Source organism: Lithobates pipiens, unplaced genomic scaffold (genome assembly GCF_037356315.1).
Source record: "Lithobates pipiens isolate NorthernLeopardFrog02 unplaced genomic scaffold, aLitPip1_a1.2 Scaffold_18, whole genome shotgun sequence".
Classification (NCBI taxonomy): Eukaryota; Metazoa; Chordata; class Amphibia; order Anura; family Ranidae; genus Lithobates; species Lithobates pipiens.
Genome location: NW_027507758.1, coordinates 535,518,677 through 535,546,482, shown reverse-complemented (window position 1 = coordinate 535,546,482; position 27,806 = coordinate 535,518,677).

Here is a 27,806-nt window from a genome sequence, read left to right as displayed (position 1 = left end):
GAGGCACTCCAACAATCAATCACCAGTTAAGTTCCCCAATTAGGTGAATGAGTAAATGGGTGTGTTATCCACCCTATCCTAAATCACATATTATGAGTATCGCCTCTGGTCTAAATCATTATAAATATTGTATAACGTACCATCATCCAGAATTTGTAGTTTTTTAAAAGAGAAGAAGGGTCGAATGGAAGTATCGGGTAGTCGCTCACACCAACCCCATATGTAGTTCCATTCAGCCCTATAATAGATTGGACTATACCGGTACTTGGTAATAGAAAAACATCAGTAGAATTTAAAATCGATATAATATTTAATCAAAATATAAAACAAGACAATAATGAAATATCACTTGAAGAAGTACAATGATATGCACATCACAGTTGAGGTATTCCTGACGGGTTCTCCATAGGGACCATTCAACCGTAGAGGATGCACAATAATTTTCCTCGACTAGTTTCGCGGGAAAAGGCCCGCTTCTTCAGGAGGATATCTATACAAAAGTATCACAATCATTAAATAATACACACATATAAAACTATAAGCAATACAATTATCATGATGTTATTGATTTTACATACACAAATTCCCCATATGCAAAAAAGGGGGAGATCCGGTTAAGAAATGACACCAAGGCTGGACCAAAACAGAGCTGATCTAATAGCAGAAGGAGTTATGATCAACTTGTGTTTCTGTATATGTTCATTTTTATGGCAGATTGACAGAGTTGGATAAGGGGATTAAATATGTACAATATTGGAATTTTAAAGTATGCAACGTGATGGAACTGTAACTAGCCTGTCAAAGTTTTTCTAATGCATATCACTGATGGGTCTAGCAAAAGAGAACTAGACCAGACAACGTAAGTGTTATCTAAATGTTTAATAAATGTTTGAGAAGCAGAAGGATAATTCTACGTATAGATGATTGTAAAACATGGTGATGAGAAGCTTGCTCGTCTTTTGCAGTTTCCTGACCTCCTCATCTCATGTGTGTATGTGTAAGAAAGGAGGCGCCTCTTCCCTTCACATTGCTGTGTAACATTGTGCATTTGTAGTAAACAGAAACAGGTGGTTTGCAGATATTTTCTTAAAATATTGTGCCCATCTTGTGCTCATCTGAAACTGGAGATTTCTGAACATCTAAGTACTATAGAAAGTTGTAAATGAGAAAGGGTTATATTGTAGGTACGGAAACTGAGGAAATCGTATATGAGAAAAACAGAAGCCCTTGTTAGAAAGTCTTTGTACGTTTAATAGAAAAATAATTTGCAGAAGAAGAGAGAAGTGAGACGGGCATCCAGTTTCCCCCTTTGACCCCCCCCTTAATTCTCCTTCTACGATGGACACATCCCGTGTGAGATGTCCTGTGTGAGAGACTGTGTCTGTGAAATGTTAACTTTTGACCAGATATGAAATTACTAGTATAACATGTGATTTTCAAATGTGAGTGATATACAAGACCAAGGGAAATATTTAATTATTTTGCAGAAGTGGAATCCTAGTGGAAATTGTTAGGTAACTCTAGGATTAATTTTAAACAAAGAAAGAAAAGGCTGATTGTGGCCGACACCCTTTAAATTCCTAAAAGGTATTAAATAATGATTTAATAATTATTTAAATGGTTAGTTCTCCATTCTAGCCTACTGGGTGTGGAAAGGGAGAAGGCTCCACCCACTGATAAAATCCGGTTGTACCCTTTTTGTTCCAGTTATTTGAACAAAATAGCTGACTAGACAAGTTCTGTATAACTATATAATTAAAATTTGACCAAAAAGATATAATAGAGATAAAGACTCTTCCTCTGTCCAACGGGTCCCCCCTTAGCATCCCTACCTCCAACAGCACCCTCTTATTCAGATCCTCTTTCTCCTTTTCAAAGTTACCAGGCACATACTGCACCTTAAATTGCAGGGCAAGGACCTTACAGGGGAGCTATAAGGGACCTAGAAGATATAACTGCCCAGGAAGAAATTGAATCTGAATTAGGTTTACGATACAGTGAATAAAGGAAACATGAAAGTGGGAAAGAATAGACTGGTAGAGCAGCTTACTTCTCAAGAGTCCGGAATGTAGAGCTTGGTGAATTGCATAATAACATATAGCTCAAGATGAGGTTCAAGAAGATAACATGTTTTTCAAAGAGAAACCAGGAAATGTTTAAATTATATTAAAATTGATCATCTTGCCAAGAAGCAAAGATACCAAAGAACATTGTGAACAAAATGATGGAATAACAGAATTGCAGTTGAGGAATCAAAGCTACGATAGCCTTTGTTTGGCTGGTGATTTCATGGTTGCATTCATTTCTGACCCTGCTGAGATAAATCACATTAATAGGCTTAGCGAGAAAGATGTGGAGCAAACATTTATGCTCATCTGATGCCAGAGACCAGCAACATGAAGAAAAAGGATGGTGACGAAGGCGAAGATGGGACTGGTGCCAGTACGTAAACATTAAGTTCAACTGAGAGGTGTCCAATTTGTTTGAACAGTCTTTCCCTGGAGGTTGGCTTTCTAGAAGATTGTTGTCACATTTTCTGTATATCCTGCATTCTTAAATGTTGTGAAACCTCCTCATCCTGCCCTGTTGACCTCAAATCCTTTCAAACCGTGTTAAAAGTAGATCCAGTTGGTGCATGCAACAAAATCCATGTCGTAGCAAAAACACAAAAAGAAAACTGCAGCTGCAACCTGTGCTAGTGGTGCTGTGCAAAAGGGAAGATATGCTTTAGAAGAGATGTTATGAACATGCAAATTAAATCTTGAAAAGAGCAAGGACAAAACATTTGTCATCAGCAAGGCTGAGCAAGTATGACACAATCCTGCTTGAATTAGGAGAAATAGAAGTGAAAAGATAGTGAAAAGTACTACAATCAATTCTGCCAACTTTTTCCTAGAGAGTGAAGGAGACCTCGAAGAGAAAGGTGACCACATCTGCTTAAAACTCATGGAAGAAGAAATGCAGCAAATCTCCCCAGTAAAGGACAAAATTCTGATCTGATCCTGCTTGCAGAGGGTTCACACCTGTACAAAGATGGAGTCCCAAGAATGGCACATGCGGTGACAACATTGGGGGAAGTGATTGAGACCCAACTACTCCCTTCATCACTTTCAGCACAGGTTGCCAAAGTGGTAGCACTTACAAGAGCCTGTGAGACCGCAAAGGATCAAACAGCCAACATCTACACTGATAGCAAGCATGCTCTCGAAGTAGTCCATAATTATCGACCTATAAGGAAAAACGGAAGGTTCACAACTGCTGCAGGAGAACCCATTCACCCTCCCAAAGGAAGTAGCCACCCTGAAGGTCAAGGCACATACTGGAGGACAACCCATGGAAGAAAAAGTAAACCAGTTGACTGATCATACTGCCAGGAAGTCTGCTGAAACCCCAATGGAAGCAATCATGACCCTAATCACTGATTTTGAAAAGATATAAGAAGAAGCCCATAACAGATTGAAGAAAAGGAATAGAACAAAATACAGAAAACGAAGGAACTGATTAAAAAATTGCAAAAATTTTCACCTGATGATTGGAATGAAATCATGTAAACCAATGGAGCAAAGAAAGATAAAGATGGACTCGTGTGCAAGGAAAATGGAATATGTGTCCCACCTCAAACAGAGAAGATGATCTTGCAACTAGCCCATGGCCCAGGTCATGTAGGCCCTAAGGCAATGGAGAGAAGTTTTAAAAAGGTTGGATAGAAGGCTGCCCAGTGGCTAAAGCAAATGCCAAGACAACAGCAAAGAAGCTCCTTTCCAAAATAATATGCCGCTTTGGAGTCCTTGAAACTATAGAGAATGACAGGAATACATTTCACTGGACAGACCATGCAAATTATATGCAAGGACTTGGCAATTGAGCAAGCCTTCCATGCCCCTATCATCCTCAGAGTTCGGGAAAGGTAGAAAAATTGTAGTGGAGTCATTAAAGACAGGCTAGCTAAATTAATGCAGGAAAAGGGAAGACGGATCAGTAAAGAAACAATGGCCGGAACTGTTGCCTCTGGTTCTTTACAACATCAGGATTACCCCTACTTATAGGTCAGAGAACTTGAGACCTTATGAGATTTTGTTTGGGGGCCCACCTAAGACAGGATTGTATTTTCCACGTTAGACTGCTGTAATGTATAAAGATTTTGTTTTTTAATGCAATTGTCTAATACCAGCAACTAACTGCGATGCACAAGCTTGTTTTTGATTCACTTCCAGATCCAGATCAAGTAACTGAAACATATGCTTTACAACCAGGTGATTGGGTCCTAGCAAAAGAACATGTGAAAGTACCTTTGGGACCAAAGTTTGAAGGGCCCAACCAAGTGCTCCTGACAACTGCCACAGCTGTAAAGTGACGTGGATACATGCCAGCCAGTGCAAGAAAGTATAGCTGATTTCAAAAGATGAGTAAACTACTGTTAAGCCTTTGATTGATCTTAGCAGTCAAGGCTATAGAGGAAAATCACCTGTACAAATTACACATGCTAACAGGCATAAGGAGTAATTTGAGTAATTGCTAAATATGTTCACATAGGCAAGACAGATAAAAAAGGCACACATATTTGTAATTTAGTACCTGGAATACTGTATCCTTATGAGCCAAGCCAGAAATTGGCCTTAACAAGGCCTCAGGCGTTAAAACCTTCATTCTAAGTTTAAGTAAAGCAAAGCTGCCCAAAAACTATTATGTCTAGAAATACCACAAATGTTCTATTATTGTGAAAATATATTTTATGCTAAATATAACTTAAGGCCTTTGGGAATATCCCCTTGCTTATTAAGGGGAAAAAGGTATAGAATGTGACATTAAGATAGGAAATATGACAAACTCAGATTACACTTTGTTTAGAAGTGGTAAATTTTCATGGATACAACAGATACTTTTGTCCTCATAGGCATCATCGTTATAGGATTGCTTGCTTATTTGTTTTTTTTTAGGTGTGTTAAATGTGGAATACAAACGATTTCTACAATGACACAACTGAGGAAGCTCTGACCCCAAGGAAAAGATAGAGTGTTAACAGATTAGCAGATTCATATGATGCTGAGATGGGTGATATGAATGAGTAAATATATGTATCCACCCACACCCTAAGAAGAGCTTTACTCCACTTCAATGTGAAATAGTACTGTGGACCCTCTGTATTGGCCAAAGACCAGACCACTTTTTGTGATTCGGCACTGCGTCGCTTTAACTGACAATTGCGCGGTCGAGGAACGTGGCTTCCAAACAAAACTGACGTTCTTTTTTTCCCACAAATAGAGCTTTCTTTTGGTGGTATTTGATCACCCTGCGGTTTTTATTTTTTGCGCTATAAACAAAAAAAGCGACAATTTAAAAAGAAATTTAAAAACGCATTTTTTTTTAAATTTTGCTATAATAAATATCCCCCTAAAAATATATAACTATAAAAAAACTATTTTTTTCCCTCAGTTTAGGCTGATATATATTCTTCTACATATTTTTGCAATAAGCGTTTATTGATTGGTTTGTGCAAAAATTATAGCGTTTACAAAAAAGGGGATAGTTTTATGGCATTTTTATTAATCATTTTTTTTTTACTAGTAATGACGGCGATCAGCGATTTCTATCGGTACTACGACATTATGGCGGACATGTTGGACATTTTTGACACATTTTTAGGATCATTGTCATTTATACAGCAATCGGTGCTATACAAATGCACTGATTCCTGTGTAAATTACACTGGCAGTGAAGGGGTTAACCACTAGGTGGCAGTGTAGGGGTTAAGTGTGTCCTGGGGCATGTTTCTAACTGTGGGGGGAGCGTGGCTGTGTGTGACATGTCATTGATCTCTGCTCCGATGACACTGTTTACATTAGCATCTCCCCGTTCTTCCTCCCATGAAATGATCGCAGGTATTCCCGCAGCGATTGAGTCCACAGGACCCACGATCCGACTCATGGAGGTCCTGACCGGCGAATTCCCCCGGCGGCGGTGTGCGCGCGATGGCACAGCGGCACTTTGCCTGTCCGTGCCATTCTGCCGATGTATATCGGCGTGCGCCGGTCAACAAGTGGTTAATGTACTTTTCTGTTTTTACTTTCCTTAGGTGTTTGTTTTGTTTCTTTTCCTGGGAAAACAAAACTGTTGGATATGTGACAACATAAACTACTTATAAGAAACCAGAAAGCTGCTCAAAATTACTTTCTTATCAAAATCAGTCTGAATCGACCAAATACTGCTGAAATCTCTTTTTTTTGCTAGTTACGTGATGTATACACCCATTTAACTGTTCCCTTTGCTAAGAAGAAGATATGAATGCTGATTGGACTAAACTATGGATCACACCTTGATTACAGCCTAAAACACGCCTAAACCTTATGCATATTCATACCTATAAAATTGTATGGCCTGTAGATGCAACCTCAGAAACATTTTCACTATACTTGCTTTATTGAGAACTGCGTATTGTGTTTCTCCACTGCAGTGAATAAAAATGCACCTATTCTGATCTACTAACCCATCTGAATGTCTTGTTTGGAGACTCCCTAACCTAAGTTAACAGTTAGTACATACAATTATACCCATAAATGTAGTTGGACTCGTATCCTTTGGTCTGGCTTTTCTTCCATGTATGCATGTTTTTTTCTAGTAATCTGCTTGCTGGTGTAACCACTGGTCTTGTCTGTCATAAGCAGCCTAACCTGAGTCAATGGGCTCTTTAACCACTTGCTTACTGGGCACTTAAACCCCCCTCAGTCCCAGACCAATTTTCAGCTTTCAGCGCTGATGCACTTTGAGTGACAATTACGCGGTCATACAACACTGTACCCAAATGAAATTTTTATCATTTTTTTCCCACAAATAGAGCTTTCTTTTGGTGGTATTTAGTTACAGCTCGGAGTTTTATTTTTTGCTAAACAAACAAAAAAAGATGCAAAAAAAAAAAAATCATGTTTTAATAGTTTGTTATAAAATTTTGCAAACGGGTCATTTTTCTCCTTCATTGAAGTGCGCTGATTAGGCGGCACTGATAGGCTGCATTGGTGGGCACTGATGGGCTGCATTGGTGTGCACTGATGGGCTGCATTGGTGGGCACTGATAGGCTGCACTGGTGGGCACTGATAGGCATAGTTAAGGCGGCACTAATAGGCACAGATAAGGCGGCACCGATGGACACAGATAAGGCGGCACTGATGGGCAAAGATGGGCACAGATAAGATGGCACGGATGGGTGGCACGGATAAGTGGCACGGATGGGTGGCACGGATGGGCACTGATAGGTACCACAGATAGATGGGACTGATGGGCACTGATAGGTGGCACTGATAGGTGGCTCTGATAGGTGGCACTGCTGGGCACTGATGGGCGGCACTGCTGGGCACTGATGGGCGGCACTGCTGGGCACTGATGGGCGGCACTGGGGTGCAGCACCTTTGAGGCAGATTTTGGGTGGCACTGTGGGTGGCACTGCTGGGTGGCACTGTGGGTGGCACTGTGGGCACTGCTGGGTGGCACTGTGGGCACTGCTGGGTGGCACTGTGGGCACTATGGGCACTGCTGGGTGGCACTGACAGGGGGGCACTTACTTTATTTCAGGATGGCACTGCGGGTGGCAGGTGGGCACTGGCAGGGGGCAGGTGTCCGCTTGAATTGCTGGCCGTGATCGGGACTGATGTCCCGAACACGGCCGCCGGCGATCGGCTTTTTTTTTTTCTCCTCGCGCTGTCAGCGTGAGGAGGAATACTAGCCGATTACCGGCTCCGTTTTATCACATGATCAGCTGTCATTGGCTGACAGCTGATCACGTGATAAGGGGTCGGGATCGACCCCTTACACGGATCGGTGATCAGGCGAGTCTCACGGACTCGCCGATCACAGAGCGCGCCGCGCGCGCCCCTCAGGGGGCGCGCAGGCCGCTCGTAGCCGGGACGACGTCAATAGACGTAGTCCCGGAAATGTAGGTCCGCGCTAATGCCGTCATTTGGCAATAGCGCGGATCTGAAGTGGTTAAATGTTCTTGCCCTCTCACTACTTCGTCTAAACATATATCAAAACCCCAGTGCCTCTTGGATGCCTTTTTTTTTTGTTCTCAGAATTTCAGAATTGATTTAGAACAAAAGGTAAGAGAAACTCTTTAAATGGGGACACTTGATTCTGGTAAAAATTAAGAGGGCTTTTCCCTCACTTTGGGAGATTTCCTCTAACTTCCTGTTGTGTCTCTACAACAGGAAGTAATAGAAAATTTCCCCAATGGTACACACACATCAAAAATGAAGTGGCAGGGCTTTTAAACCTACTCTATCCAAAACGTAAAACAAGTTTGGGCTATGCATGCACTTTAAAAAGATAAAAGTGCCACATTTAGTGAAATTCTGCTTATGTTGCTATATCCTCATATAAACAGGATACCATCAATTATTTATGTCTATCTTGCATGTAAGTGGTAACTCACGCAAAGCAATGTCCCTTATGTTTTCATTCAATAAGTTCCCTGATCACCAGGTAATCTCTAATCCTTTGGCCATACATCAGCAAAATGGTCCGGTCTGTAAGTGGTTAATAACATGGCTCTCTAAAATATGTCTCATATATGCCCTTATTATATAATTTTCCCTAAAGTGGTTGTAAACCTCAGACATGAAATATGAACAAAGCATATCCCTTTATAGTGTGTACTTGTCTCTATCCAGAGCATTAAATGTAATTTCTATTGCTTTGTTCCTCTGCTATCAGAATCACTTCTGACACGTTTTCCTGACACCCAGAAAAAAAAAAGGTGACAGGTGAGGGACTTCCAGAAGATTGACATCCTCAGCTCCGTTCCTGTATTGAGGAGGGTGTGTCTCTTCCCTCCAATCAGCTCTTAGAACTCCCCTCACTGAGTCCTGCAAAGTGTAATCTCATCTCTCCATCCAGTTTTTCAGAACAAGACAAGCTGTAAATTCAGCACTTTGAAGGGATGTAGAGAAGGGAAGACTGCAGATAAACATATACAACTTATGTAGGAGGATTTGTTTAAACTTGGCGCCCATACTACGTCTATTGACGTCATGGGCTTTCGGTGGTTATCAAAAGGCTAGCAAAAGAGCTACAAGAAGATAGCGGAGGAGTTTTTTCGGCGTTGGGGTTCCCCTTTAAGTCCATACCAGGCGGCGGGGCCAGCGACGTCTCCTTCGCAGGCCCCGCCTACCTGGAGACCCGCTCGAAATTAGCGGACTTTTCTCCGGGCGGGAAAAGTCGGCTCATTTCAAAAGTACGGCGGACTGGCACACACACGGCCGGATTGTTCGCCGAAATGCGAGACCGATGGATAGATTGGTGTGCAACACGGCATTCTAAGTCCGCCGTACTTTCGGGTCAAAAAAGTATGCCGGAGGCTACACACGGGGGGGATTGTTTGGCGGACTTGAGTTTGCCGGACTTTTCCACCGGATTGTTTGATCGTGTGTACACGGCATAAGATTCCCTACAGTGTTCCTTGCAATGGGAAGATGTGAAATCTATGGTCCGTGTTCCCCAGTTGATAGAGGGTTTGTGAGTGGAGAACCAAGGAATGCCCAAAATGACAGGAAATTTGGGTGATGTGATCAACTGAAAGCTGATGGTCTCACGATGGTCAGCCTCAAACTGGGTTACCAGAGGAACTGTTTTATGGGTAACAGGTCCTGAGGATAAGGGTGAACCATCAATCGTCTCATCTCAATAGGAGCAGATGTATTTCTGGCTTGAATGTTATTGCGGTGGGCAAACTCTATGTCCATAAAGTTTCCTGCAGCCCCAGAGTCCAGCATCCCAGAGCAGGGGATTTCACGGCCCTCAGAAATAAGCTTAATAGGGATGACAAAATGAGACAGTGGAGAATTTACTTTATTTTCTTCGAGAATCAATGGGGAGATAGACTGGGTAATAGAGTTGATTTATTCAGGCAGGATCACAACAGTCTCCGCAATTGTTCTTCTAACTTTGTTAGGACAGTAAACTGCGTAATGCCCAGAGTCTCCACAATATAGATAGAGGTTCTCCGAACATCTTCTTTCTTTCTCCTGAAAAGAAATGGATCTCTTAATTGCATCAACCGGCATAGGTTCAGCTGTGTCAGAATCTGGAGAAACTCTTGGATCCTTTTGAACAAATTGACTAGCAGAGAAACGCATGCCACCATTACTTCCAAACATTCCCAGCCTCTCCTTCTTCCTTTCGGTAAGCCTCTGATCAACTCGGATACATAGTTGGAAGAAGGCTTCAAGATCATTAGGAGTCTCTACTCTGGCAAGCTCATCTTTTACCTGTTCAGAAAGCCCTTGGCGGAACTGACTTTTTTGCACTGCTGGGTTCCAAGTGGTATCTGCCATCCAACGTCTGAATTCAGCAGTGTACTCAGCAACAGACCGTTTACCCTGCAAAAAGTAGAATAATGTGATACTGCGCTGTCCTAACAAATGTGAATAAATACTCATTAAACTGCTGCAACTAAATTATGTGAGATACCCACTCCAACATAACAATTCCAAACCTATTAGCTGCGCTGAAAAAAACTTTACATAAATTGCCACCGAAATCAAATAAACTTAGTGAGACATTAAAGTGATGAATTTAAACAATCAGTGAAATGACGTAATCCAAAAGTAAAACAAGTGATTGATTGAACAATAAATAAATGATAAAGTCCCAGAAACCCGGTCCAAAAAATAAAGTCCACCAAATATGCTTGGATCCTTAGTAATCTCCCCCCTACGCCGTTTTGTCACAGATGACATCTTCCAGGGGCACGTTACATCATCTGTGATGAAACGGCATAGGGAGGAGCGACGTGCTGGACATCTCTGCATACTGCGCTGGACCCGGCAGCGTCTAAGAGCCGGCTGGCTTGTTGATTTTAATTGCAGTGCTTATATGAAAGAACGTTTGTAAGTGCAATTCTTTTATTTAATAAATAATTTGTGTAAGAATTACACTATGGAGGCATTTTTGTTTTCTACATGGGGGAGGAATACTGCCTAGAATACCTTGGTACCATCTGGAACACAGTTGTGGGGACTACCCTCCTGACTCTTAAAGTGAACCCTTGTCTGTGAAAGATATTACAAGCTCTCTTAGATCTCCCTAAAAAAGAGATCTCAGAATCTGGTAAGCGATAGTGTGAACAGTGGTGGAGGATTCTTTCCTTGGAATTTGTCACTGCTTTCTGGGTGTTTCTTTTGTGTGACGTCACGATTAACAGATTACTAAGGATCCAAGCATATTTAGTGGACTTTCTTTTTTGGACCGGGTTTCCGGGACTTTATCATTTATTTATTGTTCAATCAATCACTTGTTTTACTTTTGGATTATGTCATTTCACTGATTGTTTAAATTCAGCACTTTAATGTCTCACTAAGTTTATTTGTTTTTGGTGGCAATTTATGTAAAGTTTTTTTCAGCGCAGCTAATAGGTTTGGAAGAGCGTTTACCCTGCCGTAAACTATTCAACTTTGCTTCAGCTGTAGCGTAGCGGTTGGGATCATCAAAAACTTGATTCATTGCATCCTTGAAAGTCTGGAAATTATTCAGCATGGCACTGTCTTGTTCGATATAGGGGGAGGCCCAGACTAGAGCTTCCCCAGTCAGGAGGATGATAACAAACATTACCTTCTGTCTTTCAGAAATGAATGCAGTGCGTCGCATTTGGAAATAGATGCGACACTGGTTAAGAAAACCTCTGTAATGGTGGCAGTCGCCATTAAACTTGGGTGGGTGAGGCATATGTGTTAGTATCACTCGGGAATGTAGAAACAGCAATTGTTTTGTCAGAGCACTGATCTCTTCATTCTGCTCCTTCACCAAACCTTCCAGTATGGAGAATTTTTCTTGGTAAGTGACACTGAACTCCTACAGCTCTGCAATTTGCTGCCTGAATGGAGCCACAGCATTTGCTATAGCGGCCTCCATGTTTTTGGCCAGAATATTCTGTCACAATCAGGGGTCGGACTTGAAGACCAATTGCTATAGCAGTTGCAGGACTACCACTAACCAGCAGAATAGGTACACAGGCAGTCACCCTGGCAGATGACACAGGCTCACCTGAGGTGCGGAGTCTAAGTACTAACCGGTTTTCACCAGTGCTCCTGATGGTGAAGATGGATTTAGCTGCGTGTTAGTACCAGGTTGTGGTCCTCAGGATCGCCCCACCAGGAGGTGAGCAAGCCGGGGGACAGTAGCGGATGACCAGGTAAGGATCAAAGAGAAGTGTGGTCAGTAACGAGTTGTTGCAGGTTGGGATCAGGCAGAAGTGTAGTCGTGGAACAAGCTAAGGGTCGACAACGAGCAGTAGCACATATAAACGGCAGCAGGAAAGACAGGAGTGAGATGCAGGCTGGAGATACAATATTCTGACAAGGAAGAAGTGCAGAGACATGGCTTATATCAGGAAGTTCATGGGAGGAGCAAAGAGTTCAAGGTTCAGCTGAAATCAAGGTACAAGGCAGGGTTGTCTAAAGGATCTGACAAGGCACCTGCGCCTTTCAGATAGCTCAGTGAGAAGATTTGTTGCCAGACACAGCTGAGGTCCCAGGCTCAAGTCCAGGCTCTGACACTAACCCAATCACCGTCCAGCCTCTAAGCTCCAAGACAAGCATCAGTAGACACTCATCTGTCTTTTAGTTGCTCGAAAAACTATCCTTAAACACTGGAACACTGTGTTTCCCACCATCACTGAAGTTAGAATAGACCTCAAACTTCTGCTTTTTGGGGAAAAGTACTACATAAAGATTTCACTACCAATTGATTTGAAACTTGGTGGCGATCTTTCATTGACATCTTTCATTGAAAAGTCTTACAACTTCAGAGCAGTCCTCTTTGCTGATCCCTTTCACTTGTAGTCGGTTATGACACAGCTATCACAGCACATACTATATAGGTGACAAGTTTATTTCTTCAACAACTGTTATCCCTTGCTCCTTTGTTACTACCCTCTCTGAAACAACCTCCTCTATTCTGGACCACAAGTGTTGATTCCCAACATCCACCTACCTACCAGATAGGTCAAGTTTCTAGATTTCAATTACGGTTACCTTCTTCCTTACTGTTTGGTTTAATACATAGTAGAGGTCGACCAATATATCAGCTGGCCGATATATCGGCCGATATTTGGCTTTTTTAATTAATCGGCATGGGCCAATTGTGCTGTTAAAAAAGGCTGATGATATCTTCAGTGCGACTTGCAAATGACTTCTGTAATAGAAGTCAATGCAAGTTGCCTGTGAAGGACTTGTTTCCTCTCTGGGCAGTCTGCCAAGAAAAGAGCAAAGAGATACAATGTTTACACTTCTGAATGAATTCAACTCTGTGTGTAGAAGTTCTCAGTTTAACCATTTAAAGACTAAATCTTTTCTGACACTTGATGCTTACAAATAGAAATCCTGTATTTTTTGCTAGAAAATTATATTTTATGTCACACGGTATTTGCGCAGAGGTTTTAAAACACAATTTTTTTGAACAAAACACTAATGATAAAAAAAAGAAAACAGTAAATTAGCCCATTTTTTCATCCAAAAGTTTTGATTACCTGTTTTTGTGTATTTAATTATATACATATATATATATATATATATATATATATATATATATATATATATATATATATATATATATATATATATATATATTTATTTTATTTTTTTTTAATCTAAATTATACATACAAGTGAACTGATTGGATGTTTGTTTTGTTTAATAAATGTTTAAATGTAAGAAATTTTTTGTATTACTTAAGGCTGCTTTCACACTGGAGCGGGCAGGCATTGACGGTAACACGCTGCCAGTTTTAGCGGCGTTTTACCGTAATTTTAGCAGCGCTATTCAACTGCTAGCAGAGCACTTATAATCCAGCTAGCGGTGGAGGAAGGGGTTAAATGTGGCCGTGAAGTGCCGCTGCCAAATTGCATTGCAGGCGCTTCGGCAGCGGGGCCCATTCATTTCAATGGGCAGGAGTGGTGGAGGAGCGGTATACACCACTCCAAAGGTGCTGCTTGCAGGACTTTTTTTTTAATGCCCTGCCAGCGCATCACCTCAGTGTGAAAGCACTCAGGCTTCCACACAGACTGCAGTGGAGCCGTTTTGCAGGCACTTTACAGGTGCTATTTTTAGCCCAAAAGCACCTGAAAAACACCCCAGTGTGAAAGGTGTCTAACTATTAGATTTTATGAGATGAAGGGGAAAAAAAATAAACAAAATCGGCCTAAGATATCGGCCCAAAAAAATCGGCATCATATATCGGCCATTGGCCGTGGCATTTTCTAAATATCGGCATCGGCCAGAGAAAACCCCATATCAGTCGACCTCTAATACATAGATGTTTTCTTGGGCTCCTGGTCGACTACCATGATCTGCGAATCAAAAGTACAAGGTTTATCCATTCATGCATCTACTTACTGGAAATGTAAAATAATGTCTTTTGAACTGGATGGGATATAGAGATGTTTTACCTGATACTGTATTACATGTCTTTTCCATTTTTCAGGGTTTGGATAGTTTATTTCAGCTTTTTTTTAGTATTTTATGTTACAGTATGTCTCTTTTTTCTTCTTGCGATACCCAATAAAATATGTAAAAAAAATAAATAAAAAAATACAGTTTTCTGTCAATAGCTAAGTGGCACACAGACAGACTTAATTTTGTTCTGGGAGTAGGACGGGAAGTCCCCATCCTGCTGATGGAACACAGCACCATATATATCATGTAGCTGATGCTACATAAAGTTTACACCGTGCTCCCAGAGGGCACATTTGTTAGTGAAGCAAATAGTTCATTTGGACAAGTTTGATCCAAACAAAATATTTAAAGTCAAAAGAAACCTGGAGGTAGACTTTAATCATTATGTTAAATTATTTTTTAAAAACTGCATAAATGGGTATTTTTATACCAGCCTGAATGTCAGTTTCAGCAAACACATTGCAAAAAAATACCTTTGACAGATTTATATTTGAAATCAGCATGGCTAAACCTGAACTGCTTCTTACTTTTAATGGTTTATATTCAGTTTTTGAACAAAACAGGTAAAGGGTTGTGAGAATAACCAAACATGACACAGTACAGCCATTAGAATTTCTGAGATGCATTGCTAAGGCAGCTAGCTATACAGGACTTGATCACCTCAATGGAAGCATGATTTTTGCACGAGAGAAGCCAAGGCAAGAGTTGAGATTGGCCAATGGCCAGAGGTCCAAGTAGAGAAGGAAAGAAAATCAGAGGTAAAAAGAAGAAATTCTTCTTTTATGACAGTGTGAATAAATTATGTGTAATTAGTGATGGATGAACTTCCGACGGGACGTTTCGCGAACGCGGCCGATAGTTCGCGAACCGTAACGTTTGCGGTGGGCCCCATTGACTTCAATGGTAGGCGAACTTTGCAAACCTACAGGTCAAATTTGCAGCCACAAAATAATTACTAGCTGTGCAAACATAGTCACACCACATGGCCAATGACATAACACATGTATGAGGTGAATCTGGGATCGACAACTACAAGCATTCTTTTTTTATATGTGAAATTGTGACAATTCAGGACTGTGGAGCGCATGAAGGCAATGGAGGAGCGGGAAGGTCAGGGTAGGCAAAGAAGAGGGTGCAGGAGATGTTCACCAGCAGTGTGACATACAGCAATGACACCTGCACCGTGATAGAGTGATCTGACACCAGCACCGTGATAGAGAGCACTGACATCAGCAGCGTGACATACAGCAATGACACCTGCACCATGATAGAGTGATCTGACACCAGCACCGTGATAGAGAGCACTGACATCAGCAGCGTGACATACAGCAATGACACCTGCACCGTAATAGAGTGATCTGACACCAGCACCGTGATAGAGAGCACTGACATCAGCAGCGTGACATACAGCAATGACACCTGCACCGTGATAGAGTGATCTGACACCAGCACCGTGATAGAGAGCACTGACATCAGCAGCGTGACATACAGCAATGACACCTGCACCGTGATAGAGTGATCTGACACCAGCACCGTGATAGAGAGCACTGACATTAGCAGCGTGACTTACAGCAATGACACCTGCACCGTGATAGAGTGATCTGACACCAGCACTGTGATAGAGAGCACTGACATCAGCAGCGTGACATACAGCAATGACACCTGCACCGTGATAGAGTGATCTGACACCAGCACTGTGATAGAGAGCACTGACATCAGCAGCGTGACATAAAGCACTGACACCAGCACCATGATATACAGCACTGACACCAGCACCGTGATATACAGCACTGACACCTGCACCGTAAGCAGCCCCAGGAGGAAGTCAGCATAGCACAGGGATTGTGGGAGCCCCTCATAATGAGCATAGCACAGGGATGGTGGGATCCCCTCATAATATGCACAGCAGAGGTACAGCCCCAGGAGTAAGTCAGCATAGCACAGGGATGGTGGGAGCCCCTCATAATAAGCAGCCCCAGGAGGAAGTCAGCATAGCACAGGGATGGTGGGAGCCCCTCATAATTAGTGATGGACGAACTTCCGACGGGACGTTTCGCGAACGCGAAACGCGAACGGACACAAACGTTCGCGAAAACGACCGTTCGCCGCGGGCTCCATTGACTTCAATGGGAGGCGAATTTCGCAAACCTTTAGGTCGAATTTGCGGCCACGGGGTAATTATTAGGGGGTAGCACGTAGTCCCACCACCTGGACAATAGCATAATACATGTATGAGGTGAATTTGGGATCGATAACTACAAGCATTTTTTTTTTATTTGGGAAATTGTTCTGACAATTCAGGACTATGGAGCTAATGAAGGCAATGGAGGAGAGGGAAGGTCAGGGACCAGGGTAGGCAAACAAGAGGGTGCAGGAGATACAGAGCACTGACAGCAGCACCGTAATACAGAGCACTGACATCAGCACCGTGACATACAGCGCTGACAGCAGCTCCGTGACATACAGCGCTGACAGCAGCTCCGTGACATACAGCGCTGACAGCAGCTCCGTGACATACAGCGCTGACAGCAGCTCCGTGACATACAGCGCTGACAGCAGCTCCGTGACATACAGCGCTGACAGCAGCACCGTGACATACAGCGCTGACAGCAGCTCCGTGACATACAGCGCTGACAGCAGCTCCGTGACATACAGCGCTGACAGCAGCTCCGTGACATACAGCGCTGACAGCAGCTCCGTGACATACAGCGCTGACAGCAGCTCCGTGACATACAGCGCTGACAGCAGCACCGTGACATACAGCGCTGACAGCAGCTCCGTGACATACAGCGCTGACAGCAGCTCCGTGACATACAGCGCTGACAGCAGCTCCGTGACATACAGCGCTGACAGCAGCTCCGTGACATACAGCGCTGACAGCAGCTCCGTGACATACAGCGCTGACAGCAGCTCCGTGACATACAGCGCTGACAGCAGCTCCGTGACATACAGCGCTGACAGCAGCTCCGTGACATACAGCGCTGACAGCAGCTCCGTGACATACAGCGCTGACAGCAGCTCCGTGACATACAGCGCTGACAGCAGCACCGTAAGCAGCCCCAGGAGGAAGTCAGCACAGCACAGGGATGGTGTGATCCCCTCATAATAAGAACCCCCAGGAGGAAGTCAGCACAGCACAGGGATGGTGGGAGCCCCTCATAATAAGAACACCCAGGAGGAAGTCAGCACAGCACAGGGATGGTGGGAACCCCTCATAATAAGCAGCCCCAGTAGAAATATGACACCGCTCAACCTCTTCAAAGAGGAGGGTAGGGGCATATAGTACGGTGTGCTTTTTTGGGTCAGGGAAGTGAGCCAAATGAATTAAGAAGGTCTGTGTGCTTGATTCCAAAAATTGTTTATAGACATATACATGGTCTACTGATCACATGTGTTGAATTCCTCCGAGATCCATGCCTCATTCATTTTTAGAAATGTGAGGTAGTTAACACTGTGGTGAGCTAGGCGAGTACGCTTATCGGTCACAATCCCCCCTGCTGCGCTGAACGTCCTTTCGGACAGGACACTGGATGAGGGGCAAGCCAACAGTTCGATTGCAAATTGGGCAAGCTCTGGCCAGAGGTCAAGCCTGCCCACCCAGTAGTCTAGGGGTTCATCACTCCTCAGAGCGTCCACATCGGCCGTTAACCCAATGTAGTCGGACACCTGACGGTCTAGGCGTTCCCTGATGCTGGATCCGGATGACACCTGTCGATGGGTCGGCTGAAAGAATGACCTCATATCCGAAGTCACCAACACATCTTCAAACCGGCCTCTTCTTGCAGGCGCTGTTGGATTGGTACCCGCAAATCCTTCTCTGGGAGTGGGAATTGCTCCTCTGCCAGCGCACGCAAAAGCAGAATGCAGCATTTCTCGAAGCAAGGCCTGGAAGTGCTGCATTCTGACAGCCCTCTGCGACGGCGGTAACATTTCCGCCATTTTGTGTTTGTACCGGGGGTCTAAGTACGTTGCCACCCAGTACTGGTCCTTGACCCTCATGCTTTTTATACGGGGGTCCCTATTAAAACACTGGAGCATGAAGGCCCCCATTTGCACTAAAGTGGAAGCGGTGTGGTGGCCTGGCTCCTGCTCATCATCCAGGATAATGTCGTCCTCTTCATTCTCCTCTCCCCATCCTCGCACAACAGGGATCCCAGAAAGGTTTAAAGCATGCTCTTCTTGCTCCTGCTCATCCGCCCCGGCACCATCCTCCTCTGACTCCTCATCAGACTCCTGTTGTTGACTTGTCTCAGATAGAGTAGCCCCCCCTGGGAATTCATCCAGCATTGCGACTTCCTCATCTTCCCGCTCCTGCTCCTCCACAGCCTGATCAATGACACGACGCAATGCACGCTCCAGAAAGAAGGCATAAGGTACCATGTCACTGATGGCGCCATGGCTGCGACTGACCAGTTTGGTGATCTCCTCAAATGGCCGCAGAAGTCTGCATGTGTCGCGCATGAGCAGCCACTGGCGCGGTGAAAAAAAACCCAGCTCCCCAGAACCGTTTCTTTCGCAGAGTTCATACAGGTAGACGTTAACTGCACGTTTCTGCTGGAGCAGCCTATCAAGCATATAGAAGGTTGAGTTCCATCGCGTCGGGCAATCGCAAATAAGACGTCTGACCGGCAGATGGTGTCGCCGCTGAATGTCAGCAAGGCGAGCCATGGCCGTGTAAGATCTTCTGAAATGGGCCGAGATTTTCCTTGCCTGCCGCAAGATGTCCTGGACCCCAGGGTATTTGACAAGGAATCGCTGCACGACCAAGTTTAAGACGTGTGCCATGCACGGCACGTGCGTGATTTTGCCCTGTTTCAATGCGCTAAGCAGATTGGCACCGTTGTCACACACCACTTTACCAACTGTCAAATTGAGCGGTGTTAGCCACTCATCTGCCTGTGAACGCAAAGCTGAAAGGAGTGCCGGGCCAGTGTGGCTCTTTGCTTCCAGGCACAACAGACGCAGCACGGCATGGCAACGTCTCACCTGGCATGTGGAATAGGTTCTGGGGAGCTTGGGCGGTGCAGTGGAAGAGACGCTAGCAGCGGAAAAGGAGGAGGCAGCTGAGGAGGAGAGGGAGGAGGATGGAGTAGGAGGAGGAGAAGAAGAGTCAGGCCTGCATGCAATCCGTGGCGGTAAAACCAAATCTACACGGGTGCCACGGGTTACATGCTTGACGGCCGTCAGAAGGTTCACCCAGTGGGCAGTAAAACTGATATACCTTCCCTGCCCGTGTTTGCTAGACCACGTGTCTGTGGTCAGATGTATCTTGGCACCGACACTGTGTGCCAGAGATACATTCACTTGCCGCTGAACATGGCCATATAGCTCTGGGATGCCCTTCTCTGAGAAATACTTCCTTCCTGGGACCTTCCATTGTGGTGTTCCAATGGCCACAAATTTGCGAAAGGCCTCCGAGTCCACCAGTTTATATGGCAGTAGTTGGCGGGCTATGAGTTCTGACAAGCCAGCCGCCAACCGTTGGGCAAGAGGGTTATCCGGCGTCATCATTTTTTTACGCTCAAACATTAGGCCCACGGAAGCCTGCCTTTTTGCAGAAAAATGTGAGCTTGGCGTGATGGAAGGTGGAGTGGAGGACAATTGTGAGGAGAGAGGAGAAGGAGAAGTAGAAGACGAGGCTGGACGGTGAGAGCCTGCAGTGTGGCTTTGTGTGTTCCGTTGCTCCCACTGGGCTCGGTGATGGCTGCTCATGTGCCTTCTTAAGGCGGTCGTCCCTAGGTGAGTATTGGGCTTACCGCGACTAACGCGTTGACTGCAAAGATTGCAGATGGCAACGCTATTGTCAGCAGCGGACACGTTAAAAAAAGCCCACACTGCGGAGCCATGTGCCGGTGTCCTGGGAGCGCCAGATGTGACCGTACATGGTCGATGACTCGCTCCTGATACATTTGCAGTCTGCTTTGTCCCTGCTGTGCAATGTAAGTCATTGCTGCTTCTCCTCCCTATCTGCTGGTCCATATCTCCCTCTGAACTCCCCTCCTCTTCCTCTCTTGTGGGCACCCACGTGACATCACTAGACACGTCATCATCAACGTCACCTTCCCCACCGCTATAAGTAGAGTAGGCAGCAACACCGGGGACCAACCTCCTCCTTGGGCTGATCTGGGTACTGGCGTCAGACTGCTGAGTAGCGCTTGTTGCTACCTCCTCTTCCTGATCCAATACCAAGAGTGGCTGCGCATCAGAAATGTCCTCTTGATATGGATCGGAAAATAATTCCAGTGACTCAAGCGGAAGGTATGTGGTGGTGGTGGTGGTGGTCGTGTTGTTGGTGGTAGTGTCTTTGGGGGTGCACATAGCAGAGAGTGAAGAAGAGGGTGCAGATCGAGAGGATGAGGAGGGTGCAGAAGAGTAAGGCTGAGCGAGCCACTCAACCAAGTCTGGTGCATCCTTTAAAGTAATTGAACGCACCTTCTGCAACTTCCCACTTTGGCTCAAGCCTGTTGCTCCTGCCCTACCCCTACCACCCCTGCGGAAGGGCCTGCCTCTTCCTCTGCATGTCATTTTTTAAATGACCCTGTGACAAAACTCTTAGTCCCTATACCGCTGAAGGACTGCTGCAGTATAGGTGAGCGGTCAGCAGTGGTGCACGTCAACCCTATCTATTGTGGACCTATAGCGGTCCTTACAGAACAGCAGACTGTACCGCACTCAAGCCTATGTACCGTAGCACCCTATACCAAGTTACCAGTCCTTATAAGAACTTTTGTGGACCAAGCAGGTTGTGTATTAGTGTTTAGCAGACTGTACGTCAGTCCCTATACCGCTGAAGGACTGCTGCAGTATAGGGCAGCGGTCAGCAGTGGTGCACGTCAACCCTATCTATTGTGGACCGATAGCGGTCCTTACAGAACAGCAGACTGTACCGCACTCAAGCCTATGTACCGTAGCACCCTATACCAAGTTACCAGTCCTTATAAGAACTTTTGTGGACCAAGCAGGTTGTGTGTTAGTGTTTAGCAGACTGTGCGTCAGTCCCTATACCGCTGAAGGACTGCTGCAGTATAGGGCAGCGGTCAGCAGTAGTGCACGGCAACCCTATGTATTGTGGACCGATAGCGGTCCTTACAGAACAGCAGACTGTAACGCACTCAGGCCTATGTACCGTAGCACCCTATACCAAGTTACCAGTCCTTATAAGAACTTTTGTGGACCAAGCAGGTTGTGTGTTAGTGATTAGCAGACTGTACGTCAGTCCCTATACCAATGAAGGACTGCTGCAGTATAGGGCAGCGGTCAGCAGTAGTGCACGGCAACCCTATGTATTGTGGACCGATAGCGGTCCTTACAGAACAGCAGACTGTAACGCACTCAGGCCTATGTACCGTAGCACCCTATACCAAGTTACCAGTCCTTATAAAAACTTTTGTGGACCAAGCAGGTTGTGTGTTAGTGTTTAGCAGACTGTGCGTCAGTCCCTATACCGCTGAAGGACTGCTGCAGTATAGGGCAGCGGTCAGCAGTGGTGCACGTCAACCCTATCTATTGTGGACCGATAGCGGTCCTTACAGAACAGCAGACTGTACCGCACTCAAGCCTATGTACCGTAGCACCCTATACCAAGTTACCAGTCCTTATAAGAACTTTTGTGGAACAAGCAGGTTGTGTGTTAGTGATTAGCAGACTGTACGTCAGTCCCTATACCAATGAAGGACTGCTGCAGTATAGGGCAGCGGTCAGCAGTAGTGCACGGCAACCCTATGTATTGTGGACCGATAGCGGTCCTTACAGAACAGCAGACTGTACTGCACTCAGGCCTATGTACCGTAGCACCCTATACCAAGTTACCAGTCCTTATAAAAACTTTTGTGGACCAAGCAGGTTGTGTGTTAGTGTTTAGCAGACTGTGCGTCAGTCCCTATACCGCTGAAGGACTGCTGCAGTATAGGGCAGCGGTCAGCAGTAGTGCACGGCAACCCTATGTATTGTGGACCGATAGCGGTCCTTACAGAACAGCAGACTGTACTGCACTCAGGCCTATGTACCGTAGCACCCTATACCAAGTTACCAGTCCTTATAAGAACTTTTGTGGACCAAGCAGGTTGTGTGTTAGTGATTAGCAGACTGTACGTCAGTCCCTATACCAATGAAGGACTGCTGCAGTATAGGGCAGCGGTCAGCAGTAGTGCACGGCAACCCTATGTATTGTGGACCGATAGCGGTCCTTACAGAACAGCAGACTGTAACGCACTCAGGCCTATGTACCGTAGCACCCTATACCAAGTTACCAGTCCTTATAAAAACTTTTGTGGACCAAGCAGGTTGTGTGTTAGTGTTTAGCAGACTGTGCGTCAGTCCCTATACCGCTGAAGGACTGCTGCAGTATAGGGCAGCGGTCAGCAGTAGTGCACGGCAACCCTATGTATTGTGGACCGATAGCGGTCCTTACAGAACAGCAGACTGTAACGCACTCAGGCCTATGTACCGTAGCACCCTATACCAAGTTACCAGTCCTTATAAGAACTTTTGTGGACCAAGCAGGTTGTGTGTTAGTGATTAGCAGACTGTACGTCAGTCCCTATACCAATGAAGGACTGCTGCAGTATAGGGCAGCGGTCAGCAGTAGTGCACGGCAACCCTATGTATTGTGGACCGATAGCGGTCCTTACAGAACAGCAGACTGTAACGCACTCAGGCCTATGTACCGTAGCACCCTATACCAAGTTACCAGTCCTTATAAGAACTTTTGTGGAACAAGCAGGTTGTGTGTTAGTGATTAGCAGACTGTACGTCAGTCCCTATACCAATGAAGGACTGCTGCAGTATAGGGCAGCGGTCAGCAGTAGTGCACGGCAACCCTATGTATTGTGGACCGATAGCGGTCCTTACAGAACAGCAGACTGTAACGCACTCAGGCCTATGTACCGTAGCACCCTATACCAAGTTACCAGTCCTTATAAGAACTTTTGTGGACCAAGCAGGTTGTGTGTTAGTGATTAGCAGACTGTACGTCAGTCCCTATACCAATGAAGGACTGCTGCAGTATAGGGCAGCGGTCAGCAGTAGTGCACGGCAACCCTATGTATTGTGGACCGATAGCGGTCCTTACAGAACAGCAGACTGTACTGCACTCAGGCCTATGTACCGTAGCACCCTATACCAAGTTACCAGTCCTTATAAAAACTTTTGTGGACCAAGCAGGTTGTGTGTTAGTGTTTAGCAGACTGTGCGTCAGTCCCTATACCGCTGAAGGACTGCTGCAGTATAGGGCAGCGGTCAGCAGTAGTGCACGGCAACCCTATGTATTGTGGACCGATAGCGGTCCTTACAGAACAGCAGACTGTAACGCACTCAGGCCTATGTACCGTAGCACCCTATACCAAGTTACCAGTCCTTATAAGAACTTTTGTGGACCAAGCAGGTTGTGTGTTAGTGATTAGCAGACTGTACGTCAGTCCCTATACCAATGAAGGACTGCTGCAGTATAGGGCAGCGGTCAGCAGTAGTGCACGGCAACCCTATGTATTGTGGACCGATAGCGGTCCTTACAGAACAGCAGACTGTACCGCACCCAAGCCTATGTACCGTAGCACCCTAGACAGACCAAGTTACCAGTCCTGATAAAGAGCTTTGTGGAACAAGTGAGTTGTGAATGATTAGCAGACTGCAGCAGAAGGGCAGCAGTCAAGTATAATATTCTTTCTATATTTGGAAGAAAGAATATTATACGTGTACAAGCCTATTACCGTACCACTGATACCAGTCCTGAAAAGAACCTTTGTGGAACTAATAGTAACAGCAAGTCTTTAAAATTATCCTCACTGCCTGACACACTGCTTCCTGCCTGTCCCTATACAAATTGGCAAAAAAGAGTAGGCTGGAACGATTAGCTGGAACAGCTCTTTTGTGGACCTGATAGTAACAGCTAATGATGATGATGATGATGATGATGAAGAAAGACTAATCTGGCTGAGCTGTCCCTAAAATAGCAGCATACAGCGCTCTGTCCCTTTATCTAAACTGACAAAAGAAACTCAGGCTGCTGACCTAACACCTATACCAGTCCTGAAAAGAACTTTTGTGTACCAAATAGCTAGCGTTTTCTCTGTCCCTACTCCACACAGGATCCTTTCCCTACAGTGACAGAAGAAAGAATGTAAAATGGCCACCGGATCGGGTGTATTTATAGGTTAGGGGGAATGTCCAAGTGTCCATGAGCTGTCATGTCTCAATTGGTTGTCCTGTAACACATGATAAACGTGTCACGAAAGGTTAAAGTTCTTGTATACATTAAACACGTAAGTCCGCCGGGGCGAACGACGGAAAAAGGCGTTCGAACCCGCGGACGGCGAAAGTCGGAAATTCGCCGCGAAACGACCGCCGGGCGAACCGTTCGGCCATCACTACTCATAATGAGCATAGCACAGGGATGGTGGGAGCCCCTCATAATATGCACAGCAGAGGTACAGCCCCAGGAGGAAGTCAGCACAGCACAGGGATGGTGGGAGCCCCACATAATAAGCAGCCCCAGGAGGATGTCAGCATAGCACAGGGATGGTGGGAGCCCCTCATAATAAGCAGCCCCAGGAGGAACTCAGCACAGCACAGGGATGGTGGGAGCCCCTCATAATGAGCATAGCACAGGGATGGTTGGAGCCCCTCATAATATGCACAGCAGAGGTACAGCCCCAGGAGGAAGTCAGCACAGCACAGGGATGGTGGGAGCCCCTCATAATAAGCAGCCCCAGGAGGATGTCAGCATAGCACAGGGATGGTGGGAGCCCCTCATAATAAGCAGCCCCAGGAGGAAGTCAGCACAGCACAGGGATGGTGGGAGCCCCTCATAATGAGCATAGCACAGGGATGGTGGGAGCCCCTCATAATATGCACAGCAGAGGTATAGCCCCAGGAGGAAGTCAGCACAGCACAGGGATGGTGGGAGCCCCTCATAATAAGCAGCCCCAGGAGGAAGTCAGCACAGCACAGGGATGGTGGGAGCCCCTCATAATGAGCATAGCACAGGGATGGTGGGAGCCCCTCATAATATGCACAGCAGAGGTACAGCCCCAGGAGGATGTCAGCACAGCACAGGGATGGTGGGAGCTCCTTATAATAAGCAGCCCCAGTAGAAATATGACACCGCTCAACCTCTTCAAACAGGAGGGTACGGGCATATAGTACAGTGTGCTTTTTTTGGACAAGGAAGTGAGCAAGAAAGAAGGTCTGTGTGCTCGATTAAAAAAATAGTTTATAGACATATACATGGTCTACTGGTCACATGTGTTGAATTCCTCCGAGATCCATGCCTCATTCATTTTTAGAAATGTGAGGTAGTTAACACTGTCGTGAGCTAGGCGAGTACGCTTATCAGTCACGATCCCCCCTGCTGCGCTGAACGTCCTTTCGGACAGGACACTGGACGAGGGGCAAGCCAACAGTTCGATTGCAAATTGGGCAAGCTCTGGCCAGAGGTCAAGCCTGCCCACCCAGTAGTCCAGGGGTTCATCACTCCTCAGAGCGTCCACATCGGCCGTTAACCCGATGTAGTCGGACACCTGACGGTCTAGGCGTTCCCTGATGCTGGATCCGAATGACACCTGTCGATGGGTCGGCTGAAAGAATGACCTCATATCAGAAGTCACCAACACATCTTCAAACCAGCCTCTTCTTGCAGGCGCTGTTGGATTGGTACCCGCAACTCCTTCTCTGGGAGTGGGAATTGCTCCTCTGCCAGCGCACGCAAAAGCAGAATGCAGCATTTCTCGAACCAAGGCCTGGAAGTGCTCCATTCTGACAGCCCTCTGTGACAGTGGTAACATTTCCGCCATTTTGTGTTTGTACCGGGGGTTTAAGTACGTTGCCACCCAGTACTGGTCCTTGACCCTTATGCTTTTTATACGGGGGTCCCTATTAAAACACTGGAGCATGAAGGCCCCCATTTGCACTAAACTGGAAGCGGTGTGGTGGCCTGGCTCCTGCTCATCATCCAGGATAATGTCGTCCTCTTCATTCTCCTCTCCCCATCCACGCACAACAACAGGGATCCCAGAAAGGTTTAAAGCATGCTCTTCTTGCTCCTCCTCATCCGCCCCGGCACCATCCTCCTCTGACTCCTCTTCAGACTCCTGTTGTTCACTTGTCTCAGATAGAGTAGCCCCCCTGGGAATTCATCCAGCATTGCGACTTCCTCATCTTCCCGCTCCTGCTCCTCCACAGCTTGATCAATGACACGACGCAATGCATGCTCCATAAAGAAGGCATAAGGTACCATGTCACTGATGGTGCCATGGCTGCGACTGACCAGTTTGGTGATCTCCTCAAATGGCCGCAGAAGTTTGCATGCATCACGCATGAGCAGCCACTGGCGCGGTGAAAAAAACCCAGCTCCCCAGAAACTGTTCTGCTGCAGAGTTCATACAGGTAGACGTTAACTGCACGTTTCTGCTGGAGCAGCCTATCAAGCATATAGAAGATTGAGTTCCATCGCGTCGGGCAATCGCAAATAAGACGTCTGACCGGCACATTGTGTCGCCGCTGAATGTCAGCAAGGCGAGCCATGGCCGTGTAAGATCTTCTGAAATGGGCCGAGATTTTCTTTGCCTGCCGCAAGATGTCCTGGACCCCAGGGTATTTGACAACGAATCGCTGCACGACCAAGTTTAAGACGTGTGCCATGCATGGCATGTGCGTAATTTTGCCCTGTTTCAATGCGCTAAGCAGATTGGCACCGTTGTCACACACCACTTTACCAACTGTCAAATTTAGCAGTGTTAGCCACTGATCTGCCTGTGAACGCAAAGCTGAAAGGAGTGCCGGCCAGTGTGGCTCTTGGCTTCCAGGCACAACAGATGCAGCACGGCATGGCAACGTCTCATCTGGCATGTCGAATAGGTTCTGGGGAGCTTGGGCGGCGCAGCAGAAGAGACGCTAGCAGCGGAAAGGAGGAGTCAGCCGAGGAGGAGAGGGAGGAGGATGGAGTAGGAGGAGGAGGAGAAGAAGAGCCAGGCCTGCATGCAATCCATGGCGGTAAAACCAAATCTACACGGGTGCCACGGGTTACATGCTTGACGGCCGTCAGAAGGTTCATCCAGTGGGCAGTAAAAGTGATATAATTTCCCTGCCCGTGTTTGCTAGACCACATGTCTGTGGTCAGATGTATCTTGGCACCGACACTGTGTGCCAGAGATACATTCACTTGCCGCTGAACATGGCCATATAGCTCTGGGATGCCCTTCTCTGAGAAATACTTCCTTCCTGGGACCTTCCATTGTGGTGTTCCAATGGCCACAAATTTTCTAAAGGCCTCCGAGTCCACCAGTTTATATGGCAGTAGTTGGCGGGCTATCAGTTCTGACAAGCCAGCCGTCAACCGTTGGGCAAGAGGGTTATCCGGCGTCATCATTTTTTTA